This window comes from Drosophila persimilis, unplaced genomic scaffold (assembly GCF_003286085.1).
Source record: "Drosophila persimilis strain 14011-0111.01,24,50 unplaced genomic scaffold, DperRS2 tig00000766-arrow-arrow-pilon, whole genome shotgun sequence".
Classification (NCBI taxonomy): Eukaryota; Metazoa; Arthropoda; class Insecta; order Diptera; family Drosophilidae; genus Drosophila; species Drosophila persimilis.
The window spans coordinates 1-17,517 of record NW_020825350.1 but is presented as its reverse complement, the minus strand read 5'-3'; the positions used below and the strand labels follow the sequence as shown (position 1 = coordinate 17,517).

General features: G+C 41.0%; 14 non-coding genes and 5 pseudogenes across 14 annotated transcripts; all 19 read left to right on the top strand.

The window, feature by feature from the left end:
- Positions 1-277: 277 nt before the first annotated feature.
- Positions 278-396, top strand: LOC6604478. Its single transcript, XR_048281.1, has one exon. It is a non-coding gene; the product is annotated as a 5S ribosomal RNA (ribosomal RNA).
- Positions 397-713: 317 nt separating this feature from the next.
- Positions 714-832, top strand: LOC6603895. Its single transcript, XR_048236.2, has one exon. It is a non-coding gene; the product is annotated as a 5S ribosomal RNA (ribosomal RNA).
- Positions 833-3,337: 2,505 nt separating this feature from the next.
- LOC113566554 lies at positions 3,338-3,456 on the top strand (annotated as a pseudogene).
- Positions 3,457-4,141: 685 nt separating this feature from the next.
- On the top strand, positions 4,142-4,261 carry LOC6604627 (annotated as a pseudogene).
- Positions 4,262-4,578: 317 nt separating this feature from the next.
- Positions 4,579-4,697, top strand: LOC6604628. The gene has a single exon (XR_048288.1). It is a non-coding gene; the product is annotated as a 5S ribosomal RNA (ribosomal RNA).
- A 323-nt stretch (positions 4,698-5,020) lies between these two features.
- LOC113566552 lies at positions 5,021-5,139 on the top strand. Its single transcript, XR_003409136.1, has one exon. It is a non-coding gene; the product is annotated as a 5S ribosomal RNA (ribosomal RNA).
- A 725-nt stretch (positions 5,140-5,864) lies between these two features.
- On the top strand, positions 5,865-5,983 carry LOC6604247. Its single transcript, XR_048262.2, has one exon. It is a non-coding gene; the product is annotated as a 5S ribosomal RNA (ribosomal RNA).
- A 316-nt stretch (positions 5,984-6,299) lies between these two features.
- On the top strand, positions 6,300-6,418 carry LOC6603221. The gene has a single exon (XR_048206.1). It is a non-coding gene; the product is annotated as a 5S ribosomal RNA (ribosomal RNA).
- A 323-nt stretch (positions 6,419-6,741) lies between these two features.
- On the top strand, positions 6,742-6,860 carry LOC6604244. The gene has a single exon (XR_048264.2). It is a non-coding gene; the product is annotated as a 5S ribosomal RNA (ribosomal RNA).
- A 518-nt stretch (positions 6,861-7,378) lies between these two features.
- LOC6603219 lies at positions 7,379-7,498 on the top strand (annotated as a pseudogene).
- A 317-nt stretch (positions 7,499-7,815) lies between these two features.
- LOC113566551 lies at positions 7,816-7,934 on the top strand. Its single transcript, XR_003409135.1, has one exon. It is a non-coding gene; the product is annotated as a 5S ribosomal RNA (ribosomal RNA).
- A 318-nt stretch (positions 7,935-8,252) lies between these two features.
- On the top strand, positions 8,253-8,371 carry LOC6604547. Its single transcript, XR_048286.1, has one exon. It is a non-coding gene; the product is annotated as a 5S ribosomal RNA (ribosomal RNA).
- A 316-nt stretch (positions 8,372-8,687) lies between these two features.
- LOC6604548 lies at positions 8,688-8,806 on the top strand. Its single transcript, XR_048285.1, has one exon. It is a non-coding gene; the product is annotated as a 5S ribosomal RNA (ribosomal RNA).
- A 323-nt stretch (positions 8,807-9,129) lies between these two features.
- Positions 9,130-9,248, top strand: LOC6604195. The gene has a single exon (XR_048255.1). It is a non-coding gene; the product is annotated as a 5S ribosomal RNA (ribosomal RNA).
- Positions 9,249-9,557: 309 nt separating this feature from the next.
- Positions 9,558-9,676, top strand: LOC6604193. The gene has a single exon (XR_048256.2). It is a non-coding gene; the product is annotated as a 5S ribosomal RNA (ribosomal RNA).
- Positions 9,677-10,203: 527 nt separating this feature from the next.
- Positions 10,204-10,322, top strand: LOC6604192. Its single transcript, XR_048257.1, has one exon. It is a non-coding gene; the product is annotated as a 5S ribosomal RNA (ribosomal RNA).
- Positions 10,323-10,638: 316 nt separating this feature from the next.
- Positions 10,639-10,757, top strand: LOC6603220. The gene has a single exon (XR_048205.2). It is a non-coding gene; the product is annotated as a 5S ribosomal RNA (ribosomal RNA).
- Positions 10,758-14,370: 3,613 nt separating this feature from the next.
- On the top strand, positions 14,371-14,489 carry LOC6604213 (annotated as a pseudogene).
- Positions 14,490-16,780: 2,291 nt separating this feature from the next.
- LOC113566555 lies at positions 16,781-16,899 on the top strand (annotated as a pseudogene).
- Positions 16,900-17,517: the final 618 nt, after the last annotated feature.

Below are 17,517 nucleotides of genomic sequence, written 5' to 3'. Positions count from 1 at the left end.
CTATTGTTAGTTTTGGTCAGTCGAAAGCAGAACACAAAGGAAAATCAACGTTCAGCTCCCAGGCTTTCGCCAACGACCATACTACGCTGAATACATCGGTTCTCGTCCGATTTTCTCTTTCTAAATAAATGCATAAATACAGGCACCCCATACCACATCCAATCCCTGCCAGCAGATCCTAGTCTAGTCGTTTGAACTAAAAACACATGCTATTGTTAGTTTTGGTCAGTCGAAAGCAGAACACAAAGGAAAACCAACGTTCAGCTCCCAGGCTTTCGCCAACGACCATACTACGCTGAATACATCGGTTCTCGTCCGATCACCGAAATTAAGCAGCGTCGGGCGCGGTTAGTACTTAGATGGGGGACCGCTTGGGAACACCGCGTGTTGTTGGCTTCGTCACCAACTTTTTGCCTTTTGCCGTATTTTCGTTTCGATTTTAATTTTTCTTTTTTCGTTTTTATTTTCCTTGAATTATATTTTGCCCAAGGGTCATGGATACAATTAAAATTTGTATTACTATTGTTCAAAGGGGAACGGCATTTGGTTTTCCTTTTCTAAATAAATGCATAAATACAGGCACTCCATACCACATCCAATCCCTGCCAGCAGATCCTAGTCTAGTCGTTTGAACTAAAAACCCATCCTATTGTTAGTTTTGGTCAGTCGAAGGCAGAACACAAAGGAAACCAACGTTCAGCTCCTAGGCTTTCGCCAACGACCATACTACGCTGAATACATCGGTTCTCGTCCGATCACCGAAATTAAGCAGCGTCGGGCGCGGTTAGTACTTAGATGGGGGACCGCTTGGGAACACCGCGCGTTGTTGGCTTCGTCACCAACTTTTTGCCTTTTGCCGTATTTTCGTTTCTTTTTTTATTTTTCTTTTTTCGTTTTTATTTTCCTTGAATTATATTTTGCCCAAGGGACATGGATACAATTAAAATGTATATTACTATTGTTCGAAGGGGAACGGCATTTGGTTTTCCTTTTCTAAATAAATGCATAAATACAGGCACCCCATACCACATCCAATCCCTGCCAGCAGATCCTAGTCTAGTCGTTTGAACTAAAACCCATCTTATTGTTAGTTTTGGTCAGTAGAAGGCAGAACACAAAGGAAACCAACGTTCAGCTCCCAGGCTTTCGCCAACGACCATACTACGCTGAATACATCGGTTCTCGTCCGATTTTCTCTTTCTAAATAAATGCATAAATACAGGCACCCCATACCACATCCAATCCCTGCCAGCAGATCCTAGTCTAGTCGTTTGACCTAAAAACACATCCTATTGTTAGTTTTGGTCAGTCGAAAGCAGAACACAAAGGAAACCAACGTTCAGCTCCCAGGCTTTCGCCAACGACCATGCCAGTGGACCAAAACTTCGTAAAAGATATCGCAAACGAGAGCTAAGCGAAACTCAGCCGTGTAAAACTATCGAATTGAGATCCGAAAACGATAAGAAAATGAATCACTAGTCGCTCAGTTTGTGGCAGTGAAAGTTTAATTTTCGGTAGCTCAAAAACGGATCTTTTGCGAGCCTTTTATGATATCTTTTGCGAGACTTTTGCGAGCCGCTTATGATATTTTTTGCGAGACTTTTGCGAGCCGTTTATGATATCTTTTGCGAGCCTTTTGCAATATCGTTTGCGAGCCCTTTATGATATCTTTTGCGAGCCGAAAGTAATATGAAAAGGGACGCAAAATTTTTTTTTGTTTTTTATAATTTTTAATTTTATTTTAATTAATTTTAATTTTTAATTTTATTTTAATTAATTTTAATTTTTAATTTTGGTGGTACATAAATAGATTAAAAAATTATATTAGTGAATTAAATTTAATTTGTTTTTTCTCCTTCGACACTCTGTCCTGGGCGTACTGGAAAAATTTTTGCGTGATTCGGTCGAAATCGGCGTCTTCTAACGAAAATCTTTCCTTAAATCCCGCTGTAAACAAATAATCATGTTTATTATATTACAATATACATATTAATTTGAAAATAATACTTACTACGGATGGCTAGAGTAACCCGCAAGCCCCTAATGCACTTTTTCTCCTCTGTGCCCCGCCAAGAGCACTGTCGTGCGACCTCGTCGGACACAATTGAACGCCAAGAACTCCGAATCCATTTGTCGAATGCTTTCTCGCCCGACATCATTAACTCTGCGATCTGTACAGAATTATTTTTGAATATATTTTTAGCTCGTGAGTTTCACGCAAAACACTTACCACATTTTTGAAGAAACTTTCTTCCTGCAAGTTATGCTCGAAATGATCCAATTCTTCTATGGTTGTGAGCGGTTGGCAAGGCAGAACTACTTTGGGTTTGCGGATCTCACCACAAACCTTCGCCTTAATGGAGCCAATTTCGGAACGAAGAGCCACCATTTCCGCTGTGTTTCGGTCCAGTTTATTAATCATGGTGTCCATTTTTTTGTCCAGGTTATTTATTCCGTCGAGTTTATTAAGCATAAGGTCCATTTTTTTGTCAATAATATTAATGTTCGATGTACTTTTATTGATATCCTTCGATTCGCATATATATTTCCTGCTTTTACGCTTAAATGGCATTTTTTATTAATATTAGTACTCCCCTGTGTATAAAAAAAATGGTGCGCAAAGTCAGTTCCAGCGAAAATTGTTATATTCGTTGACGCAGGTGGCCTGATGCACAAGAAGATGGCTAGAAAAAAATATATGTATACACAGAATGTGTAGATTGTTGTCTTTTTGGGGTCTTATACTGCTCCCAAACTCAAATTTTGTGCACTATACTATACTATTAAATAAATAATAATTTACTTACCGATTTTTCCTTTTTTTCACTATTTTTATGATTTAACTCCCCGTTTACGTCCTTCTGCTGCGGTTTTTAATCACAAAATAACACAAAACGAAAAAACGGCGGCGTTGTGCCGGGCCGCAGTTTGACATGTTCGTTCATGTTCTATTACGTGATCCGGCGTTTCTTGCGTATTGTGCCCGTTTTTAAGTCCGTTTGTGATAGTTTTGCGAGACTTTGGTCGTCGCACGGTTTTCGTCCGGTAAATGCTCTTTTCTGAGTCCGTCTGCGAGCATTTTGTGAGACTTCACCCGTACCTAGCTATTTTTTCCGTTATGTTTCTCTTTTTTTTGTCCATTTTTCACCCGTTTTTAAGTCCGTTTGTGATAGTTTTGCGAGACTTTATCGTCACTCGGTTTTTGTCCGGTAAATGCTCTTTTCTAAGTCCGTCTGCGAGCATTTTGCGAGACTTCACTCATCGCTCCCGGATTTTTATCATTTCTAAGTGCGTTTCCGGACATTTTATGATAGTTCCGTTTTACTATCGCTTTTTGGTCCACTGGGATACTACGCTGAATACATCGGTTCTCGTCCGATCACCGAAATTAAGCAGCGTCGGGCGCGGTTAGTACTTAGATGGGGGACCGCTTGGGAACACCGCGTGTTGTTGGCTTCGTCACCAACTTTTTGCCTTTTGCCTTGAATTATATTTTGGCCAAGGGTCATGGATACAATTAAAATTTATATTACTATTGTTCGAAGGGGAACGGCATTTGGTTTTCCTTTTCTAAATAAATGCATAAATACAGGCACCCCATACCACATCCAATCCCTGCCAGCAGATCCTAGTCTAGTCGTTTGAACTAAAACCCATCTTATTGCTAGTTTTGGTCAGTCGAAGGCAGAACACAAAGGAAACCAACGTTCAGCTCCCAGGCTTTCGCCAACGACCATACTACGCTGAATACATCGGTTCTCGTCCGATTTTCTCTTTCTAAATAAATGCATAAATACAGGCACCCCATACCACATCCAATCCCTGCCAGCAGATCCTAGTCTAGTCGTTTGAACTAAAACCCATCTTATTGCTAGTTTTGGTCAGTCGAAGGCATAACACCAAGGAAACCAACGTTCAGCTCCCAGGCTTTCGCCAACGACCATACTACGCTGAATACATCGGTTCTCGTCCGATTTTCTCTTTCTAAATAAATGCATAAATACAGGCACTCCATACCACATCCAATCCCTGCCAGCAGATCCTAGTCTAGTCGTTTGAACTAAAAACACATGCTATTGTTAGTTTTGGTCAGTCGAAAGCAGAACACAAAGGAAAACCAACGTTCAGCTCCCAGGCTTTCGCCAACGACCATACTACGCTGAATACATCGGTTCTCGTCCGATCACCGAAATTAAGCAGCGTCGGGCGCGGTTAGTACTTAGATGGGGGACCGCTTGGGAACACCGCGTGTTTGTTGGCTTCGTCACCAACTTTTTGCCTTTTACCTTTTGCCGTATTTTCGTTTCGTTTTTCATTTTTCGTTTTTATTTTCCTTGAATTATATTTTGCCCAAGGGTCATGGATACAATTAAAATTTATATTACTATTGTTCGAAGGGGAACGGCATTTGGTTTTCCTTTTCTAAATAAATGCATAAATACAGGCACCCCATACCACATCCAATCCCTGCCAGCAGATCCTAGTCTAGTCGTTTGAACTAAAACCCATCTTATTGCTAGTTTTGGTCAGTCGAAGGCAGAACACAAAGGAAAACCAACGTTCAGCTCCCAGGCTTTCGCCAACGACCATACTACGCTGAATACATCGGTTCTCGTCCGATCACCGAAATTAAGCAGCGTCGGGCGCGGTTAGTACTTAGATGGGGGACCGCTTGGGAACACCGCGTGTTGTTGGCTTCGTCACCAACTTTTTGCCTTTTGCCTTTTGCCGTATTTTCGTTTCGTTTTTCATTTTTCTTTTTTCGTTTTTATTTTCCTTGAATTATATTTTGGCCAAGGGACATGGATACAATTAAAATGTATATTACTATTGTTCGAAGGGGAACGGCATTTGGTTTTCCTTTTCTAAATAAATGCATAAATACAGGCACTCCATACCACATCCAATCCCTGCCAGCAGATCCTAGTCTAGTCGTTTGAACTAAAACCCATCTTATTGTTAGTTTTGGTCAGTCGAAGGCAGAACACAAAGGAAACCAACGTTCAGCTCCCAGGCTTTCGCCAACGACCATACTACGCTGAATACATCGGTTCTCGTCCGATCACCGAAATTAAGCAGCGTCGGGCGCGGTTAGTACTTAGATGGGGGACCGCTTGGGAACACCGCGTGTTGTTGGCTTCGTCACCAACTTTTTGCCTTTTGCCGTATTTTCGTTTCTTTTTTTATTTTTCGTTTTTATTTTCCTTGAATTATATTTTACCCAAGGGACATGGATACAATTAAAATGTATATTACTATTGTTCGAAGGGGAACGGCATTTGGTTTTCTCTTTCTAAATAAATGCATAAATACAGGCACTCCATACCACATCCAATCCCTGCCAGCAGATCCTAGTCTAGTCGTTTGAACTAAAACCCATCTTATTGTTAGTTTTGGTCAGTCGAAGGCAGAACACAAAGGAAACCAACGTTCAGCTCCCAGGCTTTCGCCAACGACCATACTACGCTGAATACATCGGTTCTCGTCCGATTTTCTCTTTCTAAATAAATGCATAAATACAGGCACTCCATACCACATCCAATCCCTGCCAGCAGATCCTAGTCTAGTCGTTTGAACTAAAACCCATCTTATTGCTAGTTTTGGTCAGTCGAAGGCATAACACCAAGGAAACCAACGTTCAGCTCCCAGGCTTTCGCCAACGACCATACTACGCTGAATACATCGGTTCTCGTCCGATTTTCTCTTTCTAAATAAATGCATAAATACAGGCACTCCATACCACATCCAATCCCTGCCAGCAGATCCTAGTCTAGTCGTTTGAACTAAAAACACATGCTATTGTTAGTTTTGGTCAGTCGAAAGCAGAACACAAAGGAAAACCAACGTTCAGCTCCCAGGCTTTCGCCAACGACCATACTACGCTGAATACATCGGTTCTCGTCCGATCACCGAAATTAAGCAGCGTCGGGCGCGGTTAGTACTTAGATGGGGGACCGCTTGGGAACACCGCGTGTTGTTGGCTTCGTCACCAACTTTTTGCCTTTTGCCGTATTTTCGTTTCTTTTTTTATTTTTCTTTTTTCGTTTTTATTTTCCTTGAATTATATTTTGCCCAAGGGACATGGATACAATTAAAATGTATATTACTATTGTTCGAAGGGGAACGGCATTTGGTTTTCCTTTTCTAAATAAATGCATAAATACAGGCACTCCATACCACATCCAATCCCTGCCAGCAGATCCTAGTCTAGTCGTTTGAACTAAAACCCATCTTATTGTTAGTTTTGGTCAGTCGAAGGCAGAACACAAAGGAAACCAACGTTCAGCTCCCAGGCTTTCGCCAACGACCATACTACGCTGAATACATCGGTTCTCGTCCGATCACCGAAATTAAGCAGCGTCGGGCGCGGTTAGTACTTAGATGGGGGACCGCTTGGGAACACCGCGTGTTGTTGGCTTCGTCACCAACTTTTTGCCTTTTGCCTTTTGCCGTATTTTCGTTTCGTTTTTCATTTTTCTTTTTTCGTTTTTATTTTCCTTGAATTATATTTTGGCCAAGGGACATGGATACAATTAAAATGTATATTACTATTGTTCGAAGGGGAACGGCATTTGGTTTTCCTTTTCTAAATAAATGCATAAATACAGGCACTCCATACCACATCCAATCCCTGCCAGCAGATCCTAGTCTAGTCGTTTGAACTAAAACCCATCTTATTGTTAGTTTTGGTCAGTCGAAGGCAGAACACAAAGGAAACCAACGTTCAGCTCCCAGGCTTTCGCCAACGACCATACTACGCTGAATACATCGGTTCTCGTCCGATCACCGAAATTAAGCAGCGTCGGGCGCGGTTAGTACTTAGATGGGGGACCGCTTGGGAACACCGCGTGTTGTTGGCTTCGTCACCAACTTTTTGCCTTTTGCCGTATTTTCGTTTCTTTTTTTATTTTTCGTTTTTATTTTCCTTGAATTATATTTTACCCAAGGGACATGGATACAATTAAAATGTATATTACTATTGTTCGAAGGGGAACGGCATTTGGTTTTCTCTTTCTAAATAAATGCATAAATACAGGCACTCCATACCACATCCAATCCCTGCCAGCAGATCCTAGTCTAGTCGTTTGAACTAAAACCCATCTTATTGTTAGTTTTGGTCAGTCGAAGGCAGAACACAAAGGAAACCAACGTTCAGCTCCCAGGCTTTCGCCAACGACCATACTACGCTGAATACATCGGTTCTCGTCCGATTTTCTCTTTCTAAATAAATGCATAAATACAGGCACTCCATACCACATCCAATCCCTGCCAGCAGATCCTAGTCTAGTCGTTTGAACTAAAAACACATGCTATTGTTAGTTTTGGTCAGTCGAAAGCAGAACACAAAGGAAAACCAACGTTCAGCTCCCAGGCTTTCGCCAACGACCATACTACGCTGAATACATCGGTTCTCGTCCGATCACCGAAATTAAGCAGCGTCGGGCGCGGTTAGTACTTAGATGGGGGACCGCTTGGGAACACCGCGTGTTTGTTGGCTTCGTCACCAACTTTTTGCCTTTTACCTTTTGCCGTATTTTCGTTTCGTTTTTCATTTTTCGTTTTTATTTTCCTTGAATTATATTTTGCCCAAGGGTCATGGATACAATTAAAATTTATATTACTATTGTTCGAAGGGGAACGGCATTTGGTTTTCCTTTTCTAAATAAATGCATAAATACAGGCACCCCATACCACATCCAATCCCTGCCAGCAGATCCTAGTCTAGTCGTTTGAACTAAAACCCATCTTATTGCTAGTTTTGGTCAGTCGAAGGCAGAACACAAAGGAAAACCAACGTTCAGCTCCCAGGCTTTCGCCAACGACCATACTACGCTGAATACATCGGTTCTCGTCCGATCACCGAAATTAAGCAGCGTCGGGCGCGGTTAGTACTTAGATGGGGGACCGCTTGGGAACACCGCGTGTTGTTGGCTTCGTCACCAACTTTTTGCCTTTTGTCGTATTTTCGTTTCGTTTTTCATTTTTCTTTTTTCGTTTTTATTTTCCTTGAATTATATTTTGGCCAAGGGTCATGGATACAATTAAAATTTATATTACTATTGTTCGAAGGGGAACGGCATTTGGTTTTCCTTTTCTAAATAAATGCATAAATACAGGCACCCCATACCACATCCAATCCCTGCCAGCAGATCCTAGTCTAGTCGTTTGAACTAAAAACACATGCTATTGTTAGTTTTGGTCAGTCGAAAGCAGAACACAAAGGAAAACCAACGTTCAGCTCCCAGGCTTTCGCCAACGACCATACTACGCTGAATACATCGGTTCTCGTCCGATCACCGAAATTAAGCAGCGTCGGGCGCGGTTAGTACTTAGATGGGGGACCGCTTGGGAACACCGCGTGTTGTTGGCTTCGTCACCAACTTTTTGCCTTTTGCCGTATTTTCGTTTCTTTTTTTATTTTTCTTTTTTCGTTTTTATTTTCCTTGAATTATATTTTGCCCAAGGGACATGGATACAATTAAAATGTATATTACTATTGTTCGAAGGGGAACGGCATTTGGTTTTCCTTTTCTAAATAAATGCATAAATACAGGCACTCCATACCACATCCAATCCCTGCCAGCAGATCCTAGTCTAGTCGTTTGAACTAAAACCCATCTTATTGTTAGTTTTGGTCAGTCGAAGGCAGAACACAAAGGAAACCAACGTTCAGCTCCCAGGCTTTCGCCAACGACCATACTACGCTGAATACATCGGTTCTCGTCCGATCACCGAAATTAAGCAGCGTCGGGCGCGGTTAGTACTTAGATGGGGGACCGCTTGGGAACACCGCGTGTTGTTGGCTTCGTCACCAACTTTTTGCCTTTTGCCTTTTGCCGTATTTTCGTTTCGTTTTTCATTTTTCTTTTTTCGTTTTTATTTTCCTTGAATTATATTTTGGCCAAGGGACATGGATACAATTAAAATGTATATTACTATTGTTCGAAGGGGAACGGCATTTGGTTTTCCTTTTCTAAATAAATGCATAAATACAGGCACTCCATACCACATCCAATCCCTGCCAGCAGATCCTAGTCTAGTCGTTTGAACTAAAACCCATCTTATTGTTAGTTTTGGTCAGTCGAAGGCATAACACCAAGGAAACCAACGTTCAGCTCCCAGGCTTTCGCCAACGACCATACTACGCTGAATACATCGGTTCTCGTCCGATCACCGAAATTAAGCAGCGTCGGGCGCGGTTAGTACTTAGATGGGGGACCGCTTGGGAACACCGCGTGTTGTTGGCTTCGTCACCAACTTTTTGCCTTTTGCCGTATTTTCGTTTCTTTTTTTATTTTTCGTTTTTATTTTCCTTGAATTATATTTTACCCAAGGGACATGGATACAATTAAAATGTATATTACTATTGTTCGAAGGGGAACGGCATTTGGTTTTCTCTTTCTAAATAAATGCATAAATACAGGCACTCCATACCACATCCAATCCCTGCCAGCAGATCCTAGTCTAGTCGTTTGAACTAAAACCCATCTTATTGTTAGTTTTGGTCAGTCGAAGGCAGAACACAAAGGAAACCAACGTTCAGCTCCCAGGCTTTCGCCAACGACCATACTACGCTGAATACATCGGTTCTCGTCCGATCACCGAAATTAAGCAGCGTCGGGCGCGGTTAGTACTTAGATGGGGGACCGCTTGGGAACACCGCGTGTTGTTGGCTTCGTCACCAACTTTTTGCCTTTTGTCGTATTTTCGTTTCGTTTTTCATTTTTCTTTTTTCGTTTTTATTTTCCTTGAATTATATTTTGGCCAAGGGTCATGGATACAATTAAAATTTATATTACTATTGTTCGAAGGGGAACGGCATTTGGTTTTCCTTTTCTAAATAAATGCATAAATACAGGCACCCCATACCACATCCAATCCCTGCCAGCAGATCCTAGTCTAGTCGTTTGAACTAAAAACACATGCTATTGTTAGTTTTGGTCAGTCGAAAGCAGAACACAAAGGAAAATCAACGTTCAGCTCCCAGGCTTTCGCCAACGACCATACTACGCTGAATACATCGGTTCTCGTCCGATTTTCTCTTTCTAAATAAATGCATAAATACAGGCACCCCATACCACATCCAATCCCTGCCAGCAGATCCTAGTCTAGTCGTTTGAACTAAAAACACATGCTATTGTTAGTTTTGGTCAGTCGAAAGCAGAACACAAAGGAAAACCAACGTTCAGCTCCCAGGCTTTCGCCAACGACCATACTACGCTGAATACATCGGTTCTCGTCCGATCACCGAAATTAAGCAGCGTCGGGCGCGGTTAGTACTTAGATGGGGGACCGCTTGGGAACACCGCGTGTTGTTGGCTTCGTCACCAACTTTTTGCCTTTTGCCGTATTTTCGTTTCGATTTTAATTTTTCTTTTTTCGTTTTTATTTTCCTTGAATTATATTTTGCCCAAGGGTCATGGATACAATTAAAATTTGTATTACTATTGTTCAAAGGGGAACGGCATTTGGTTTTCCTTTTCTAAATAAATGCATAAATACAGGCACTCCATACCACATCCAATCCCTGCCAGCAGATCCTAGTCTAGTCGTTTGAACTAAAACCCATCTTATTGTTAGTTTTGGTCAGTCGAAGGCAGAACACAAAGGAAACCAACGTTCAGCTCCCAGGCTTTCGCCAACGACCATACTACGCTGAATACATCGGTTCTCGTCCGATCACCGAAATTAAGCAGCGTCGGGCGCGGTTAGTACTTAGATGGGGGACCGCTTGGGAACACCGCGCGTTGTTGGCTTCGTCACCAACTTTTTGCCTTTTGCCGTATTTTCGTTTCTTTTTTTATTTTTCTTTTTTCGTTTTTATTTTCCTTGAATTATATTTTGCCCAAGGGACATGGATACAATTAAAATGTATATTACTATTGTTCGAAGGGGAACGGCATTTGGTTTTCCTTTTCTAAATAAATGCATAAATACAGGCACCCCATACCACATCCAATCCCTGCCAGCAGATCCTAGTCTAGTCGTTTGAACTAAAACCCATCTTATTGTTAGTTTTGGTCAGTCGAAGGCAGAACACAAAGGAAACCAACGTTCAGCTCCCAGGCTTTCGCCAACGACCATACTACGCTGAATACATCGGTTCTCGTCCGATTTTCTCTTTCTAAATAAATGCATAAATACAGGCACCCCATACCACATCCAATCCCTGCCAGCAGATCCTAGTCTAGTCGTTTGACCTAAAAACACATCCTATTGTTAGTTTTGGTCAGTCGAAAGCAGAACACAAAGGAAACCAACGTTCAGCTCCCAGGCTTTCGCCAACGACCATGCCAGTGGACCAAAACTTCGTAAAAGATATCGCAAACGAGAGCTAAGCGAAACTCAGCCGTGTAAAACTATCGAATTGAGATCCGAAAACGATAAGAAAATGAATCACTAGTCGCTCAGTTTGTGGCAGTGAAAGTTTAATTTTCGGTAGCTCAAAAACTGATCTTTTGCGAGCCTTTTATGATATCTTTTGCGAGACTTTTGCGAGCCGCTTATGATATTTTTTGCGAGACTTTTGCGAGCCGTTTATGATATCTTTTGCGAGCCTTTTGCAATATCGTTTGCGAGCCCTTTATGATATCTTTTGCGAGCCGAAAGTAATATGAAAAGGGACGCAAAATTTTTTTTTGTTTTTTATAATTTTTAATTTTATTTTAATTAATTTTAATTTTTAATTTTATTTTAATTAATTTTAATTTTTAATTTTGGTGGTACATAAATAGATTAAAAAATTATATTAGTGAATTAAATTTAATTTGTTTTTTCTCCTTCGACACTCTGTCCTGGGCGTACTGGAAAAATTTTTGCGTAATTCGGTCGAAATCGGCGTCTTCTAACGAAAATCTTTCCTTAAATCCCGCTGTAAACAAATAATCATGTTTATTATATTACAATATACATATTAATTTGAAAATAATACTTACTACGGATGGCTAGAGTAACCCGCAAGCCCCTAATGCACTTTTTCTCCTCTGTGCCCCGCCAAGAGCACTGTCGTGCGACCTCGTCGGACACAATTGAACGCCAAGAACTCCGAATCCATTTGTCGAATGCTTTCTCGCCCGACATCATTAACTCTGCGATCTGTACAGAATTATTTTTGAATATATTTTTAGCTCGTGAGTTTCACGCAAAACACTTACCACATTTTTGAAGAAACTTTCTTCCTGCAAGTTATGCTCGAAATGATCCAATTCTTCTATGGTTGTGAGCGGTTGGCAAGGCAGAACTACTTTGGGTTTGCGGATCTCACCACAAACCTTCGCCTTAATGGAGCCAATTTCGGAACGAAGAGCCACCATTTCCGCTGTGTTTCGGTCCAGTTTATTAATCATGATGTCCATTTTTTTGTCCAGGTTATTTATTCCGTCGAGTTTATTAAGCATAAGGTCCATTTTTTTGTCAATAATATTAATGTTCGATGTACTTTTATTGATATGCTTCGATTCGCATATATATTTCCTGCTTTTACGCTTAAATGGCATTTTTTATTAATATTAGTACTCCCCTGTGTATAAAAAAACGAGGTGGAACGTTGTGAGTTGCTGCGGACACCGCAACTCTAAGGTTATACCCGATACTAAGTCAGTATGGCTCTCCTCCGGCAGACGCCGCTAATATTTAACGACACGACAAAGAGTGCGTGCGAGAGAGACAGAAAATCAGTCTGAGCGTGACGTCGGGCGCTGCGTAGCCACTGCAAATTGATTTGTTCCTTTTGGCTAAAAAAATGGTCTGATCTGATCCAGATTCAGCAATCTAATAGATATGGTCATTATCTATGATTCTGCGTTTTTAGTTTTCTCAAATCTGCAATATTGTGGATGCAACAGATTTTCGTCCTTTGTGGGGGCGGATGGAGGTGGGGCGAAATTCTGAGATATACGTTTTATAGTGACATCTTAAAGGAGTGTGTGCACCAAATTTGGTTACTATAGCCTTAATAGTCTCTGAGATTTGTGGTTGCCTCAGATTTTCGTCCTTTGCGGGGGCGGAAGGGGGTGTGGCGAAATTTGGACAGGAAACGGTCAAGGTCCGATATCACAGGAGTGTGGATACCAAATTTGGTTGCTCTGGCTTTTATAGGTTCTGAGATCCTTGAACTCATATTTTGCAATTGGCAAAACCGACCATGAAACCTGTGTGTTAGAGTGAGACAGAGCGAGAAAGAGTGAAATTGTTTTCGTGATTCTGGCTGTAATAATTATACGATCTGGTTCAGATTTTGCACTCTAGAAGATATAGTCATCTTCTACGATTCTGCGTTTTTAGTTTTCTCGTATCGTCGAAATTGTGGATGCCACAGATTTTCGCCCTTTGTGGGGGCGGAAGTGGGCGGGGCAAAGTTTTGAAATATTTTTGGAGCAGTGACATATCACAGAAGTCTGGATCCAAAACATCGTTGCTCTAGCTCTTATAGTCTTTGAGCATTAGGCGCTGAAGGGGACGGACAGACGGACAGACGGACAGACGGACGGACGGACAGACAGACAGGGCTCAATCGACTCGGCTATTGATGCTGATCAAGAATATATATACTTTATAGGGTCGGAAACGATTCCTTCTGGACGTTACACACATCCACTTTTACCACAAATCTAATATACCCCAATACTCATTTTGAGTATCGGGTATAAATAGTGCGCAAAGTCAGTTCCAGCGAAAATTGTTATATTCGTTGACGCAGGTGGCCTGATGCACAAGAAGATGGCTAGAAAAAAATATATACACAGAATGTGTAGATTGTTGTCTTTTTGGGGTCTTATACTGCTCCCAAACTCAAATTTTGTGCACTATACTATACTATTAAATAAATAATAATTTACTTACCGATTTTTCCTTTTTTTCACTATTTTTATGATTTAACTCCCCGTTTACGTCCTTCTGCTGCGGTTTTTAATCACAAAATAACACAAAACGAAAAAACGGCGGCGTTGTGCCGGGCCGCAGTTTGACATGTTCGTTCATGTTCTATTACGTGATCCGGCGTTTCTTGCGTATTGTGCCCGTTTTTAAGTCCGTTTGTGATAGTTTTGCGAGACTTTGGTCGTCGCACGGTTTTCGTCCGGTAAATGCTCTTTTCTGAGTCCGTCTGCGAGCATTTTGTGAGACTTCACCCGTACCTAGCTATTTTTTCCGTTATGTTTCACTTTTCTGTCCATTTTTCACCCGTTTTTAAGTCCGTTTGTGATAGTTTTGCGAGACTTTATCGTCACTCGGTTTTTGTCCGGTAAATGCTCTTTTCTAAGTCCGTCTGCGAGCATTTTGCGAGACTTCACTCATCGCTCCCGGATTTTTATCATTTCTAAGTGCGTTTCCGGACATTTTATGATAGTTCCGTTTTACCATCGCTTTTTGGTCCACTGGGATACTACGCTGAATACATCGGTTCTCGTCCGATCACCGAAATTAAGCAGCGTCGGGCGCGGTTAGTACGTAGATGGGGGACCGCTTGGGAACACCGCGTGTTGTTGGCTTCGTCACCAACTTTTTGCCTTTTGCCGTATTTTCGTTTCGTTTTTAATTTTTCTTTTTTCGTTTTTATTTTCCTTGAATTTTTTTTTGGCCAAGGGACATGGATTATTTAAATTTATATTACTATTGTTCGAAGGGGAACGGCATTTGGTTTTCTTTTTCTAAATAAATGCATAAATACAGGCACCACATATCACATCCAATCCCTGCCAGCAGATCCTAGTCTAGTCGTTTGAACTAAAAACACATCCTATTGTTAGTTTTGGTCAGTCGAAGGCAGAACACAAAGGAAACCAACGTTCAGCTCCCAGACTTTCGCCAACGACCATGCCAGTGGACCAAAACTTCGTAAAAGATATCGCAAACGAGAGCTAAGCGAAACTCAGCCGTGTAAAACTATCGAATTGAGATCCGAAAACGATAAGAAAATGAATCACTAGTCGCTCAGTTTGTGGCAGTGAAAGCTTAATTTTCGGTAGCTCAAAAACGGATCTTTTGCGAGCCTTTTATGATATCTTTTGCGAGACTTTTGCGAGCCGCTTATAATATATTTTGCGAGACTTTTGCGAGACTTTTGCGAGCCGTTTATGATATCTTTTGCGAGCCTTTTGCAATATCGTTTGCGAGCCTTTTGCAATATCGTTTGCGAGCCCTTTATGATATCTTTTGCGAGCCGAAAGTAATATGAAAAGGGACGCACAATTTTTTTTTTGCTTTTATAATTTTTAATTTTATTTTAATTAATTTTAATTTTTAATTTTGGTGGTACATAAATAGATTAAAAAATTATATTAGTGAATTAAATTTAATTTGTTTTTTCTCCTTCGACACTCTGTCCTGGGCGTACTGGAAAAATTTTTGCGTGATTCGGTCGAAATCGGCGTCTTCTAACGAAAATCTTTCCTTAAATCCCGCTGTAAACAAATAATCATGTTTATTATATTACAATATACATATTAATTTGAAAATAATACTTACTACGGATGGCTAGAGTAACCCGCAAGCCCCTAATGCACTTTTTCTCCTCTGTGCCCCGCCAAGAGCACTGTCGTGCGACCTCGTCGGACACAATTGAACGCCAAGAACTCCGAATCCATTTGTCGAATGCTTTCTCGCCCGACATCATTAACTCTGCGATCTGTACAGAATTATTTTTGAATATATTTTTAGCTCGTGAGTTTCACGCAAAACACTTACCACATTTTTGAAGAAACTTTCTTCCTGCAAGTTATGCTCGAAATGATCCAATTCTTCTATGGTTGTGAGCGGTTGGCAAGGCAGAACTACTTTGGGTTTGCGGATCTCACCACAAACCTTCGCCTTAATGGAGCCAATTTCGGAACGAAGAGCCACCATTTCCGCTGTGTTTCGGTCCAGTTTATTAATCATGATGTCCATTTTTTTGTCCAGGTTATTTATTCCGTCGAGTTTATTAAGCATAAGGTCCATTTTTTTGTCAATAATATTAATGTTCGATGTACTTTTATTGATATGCTTCGATTCGCATATATATTTCCTGCTTTTACGCTTAAATGGCATTTTTTATTAATATTAGTACTCCCCTGTGTATAAATGGTGCGCAAAGTCAGTTCCAGCGAAAATTGTTATATTCGTTGACGCAGGTGGCCTGATGCACAAGAAGATGGCTAGAAAAAAATATATACACAGAATGTGTAGATTGTTGTCTTTTTGGGGTCTTATACTGCTCCCAAACTCAAATTTTGTGCACTATACTATACTATTAAATAAATAATAATTTACTTACCGATTTTTCCTTTTTTTCACTATTTTTATGATTTAACTCCCCGTTTACGTCCTTCTGCTGCGGTTTTTAATCACAAAATAACACAAAACGAAAAAACGGCGGCGTTGTGCCGGGCCGCAGTTTGACATGTTCGTTCATGTTCTATTACGTGATCCGGCGTTTCTTGCGTATTGTGCCCGTTTTTAAGTCCGTTTGTGATAGTTTTGCGAGACTTTGGTCGTCGCACGGTTTTCGTCCGGTAAATGCTCTTTTCTGAGTCCGTCTGCGAGCATTTTGTGAGACTTCACCCGTACCTAGCTATTTTTTCCGTTATGTTTCACTTTTCTGTCCATTTTTCACCCGTTTTTAAGTCCGTTTGTGATAGTTTTGCGAGACTTTATCGTCACTCGGTTTTTGTCCGGTAAATGCTCTTTTCTAAGTCCGTCTGCGAGCATTTTGCGAGACTTCACTCATCGCTCCCGGATTTTTATCATTTCTAAGTGCGTTTCCGGACATTTTATGATAGTTCCGTTTTACCATCGCTTTTTGGTCCACTGGGATACTACGCTGAATACATCGGTTCTCGTCCGATCACCGAAATTAAGCAGCGTCGGGCGCGGTTAGTACTTAGATGAGGGACCGCTTGGGAACACCGCGTGTTGTTGGCTTCGTCACCAACTTTTTGCCTTTTGCCGTATTTTCGTTTCGTTTTTAATTTTTCGTTTTTATTTTCCTTGAATTATATTTTGGCCAAGGGTCATGGATACAATTAAAATTTATATTACTATTGTTCGAAGGGGAACGGCGTTTGGTTTTCTTTTTCTAAATAAATGCATAAATACAGGCACCCCATACCACATCCAATCCCTGCCAGCAGATCCTAGTCTAGTCGTTTGAACTAAAAACACATCCTATTGTTAGTTTTGGTCAGTCGAAAGCAGAACACAAAGGAAACCAACGTTCAGCTCCCAGGCTTTCGCCAACGACCATGCCAGTGGACCAAAACTTCGTAAAAGATATCGCAAACGAGAGCTAAGCGAAACTCAGCCGTGTAAAACTATCGAATTGAGATCCGAAAACGATAAGAAAATGAATCACTAGTCGCTCAGTTTGTGGCAGTGAAAGTTTAATTTTCGGTAGCTCAAAAACGGATCTTTTGCGAGCCTTTTATGATATCTTTTGCGAGACTTTTGCGAGCCGCTTATGATATTTTTTGCGAGACTTTTGCGAGCCGTTTATGATATCTTTTGCGAGCCTTTTGCAATATCGTTTGCGAGCCCTTTATG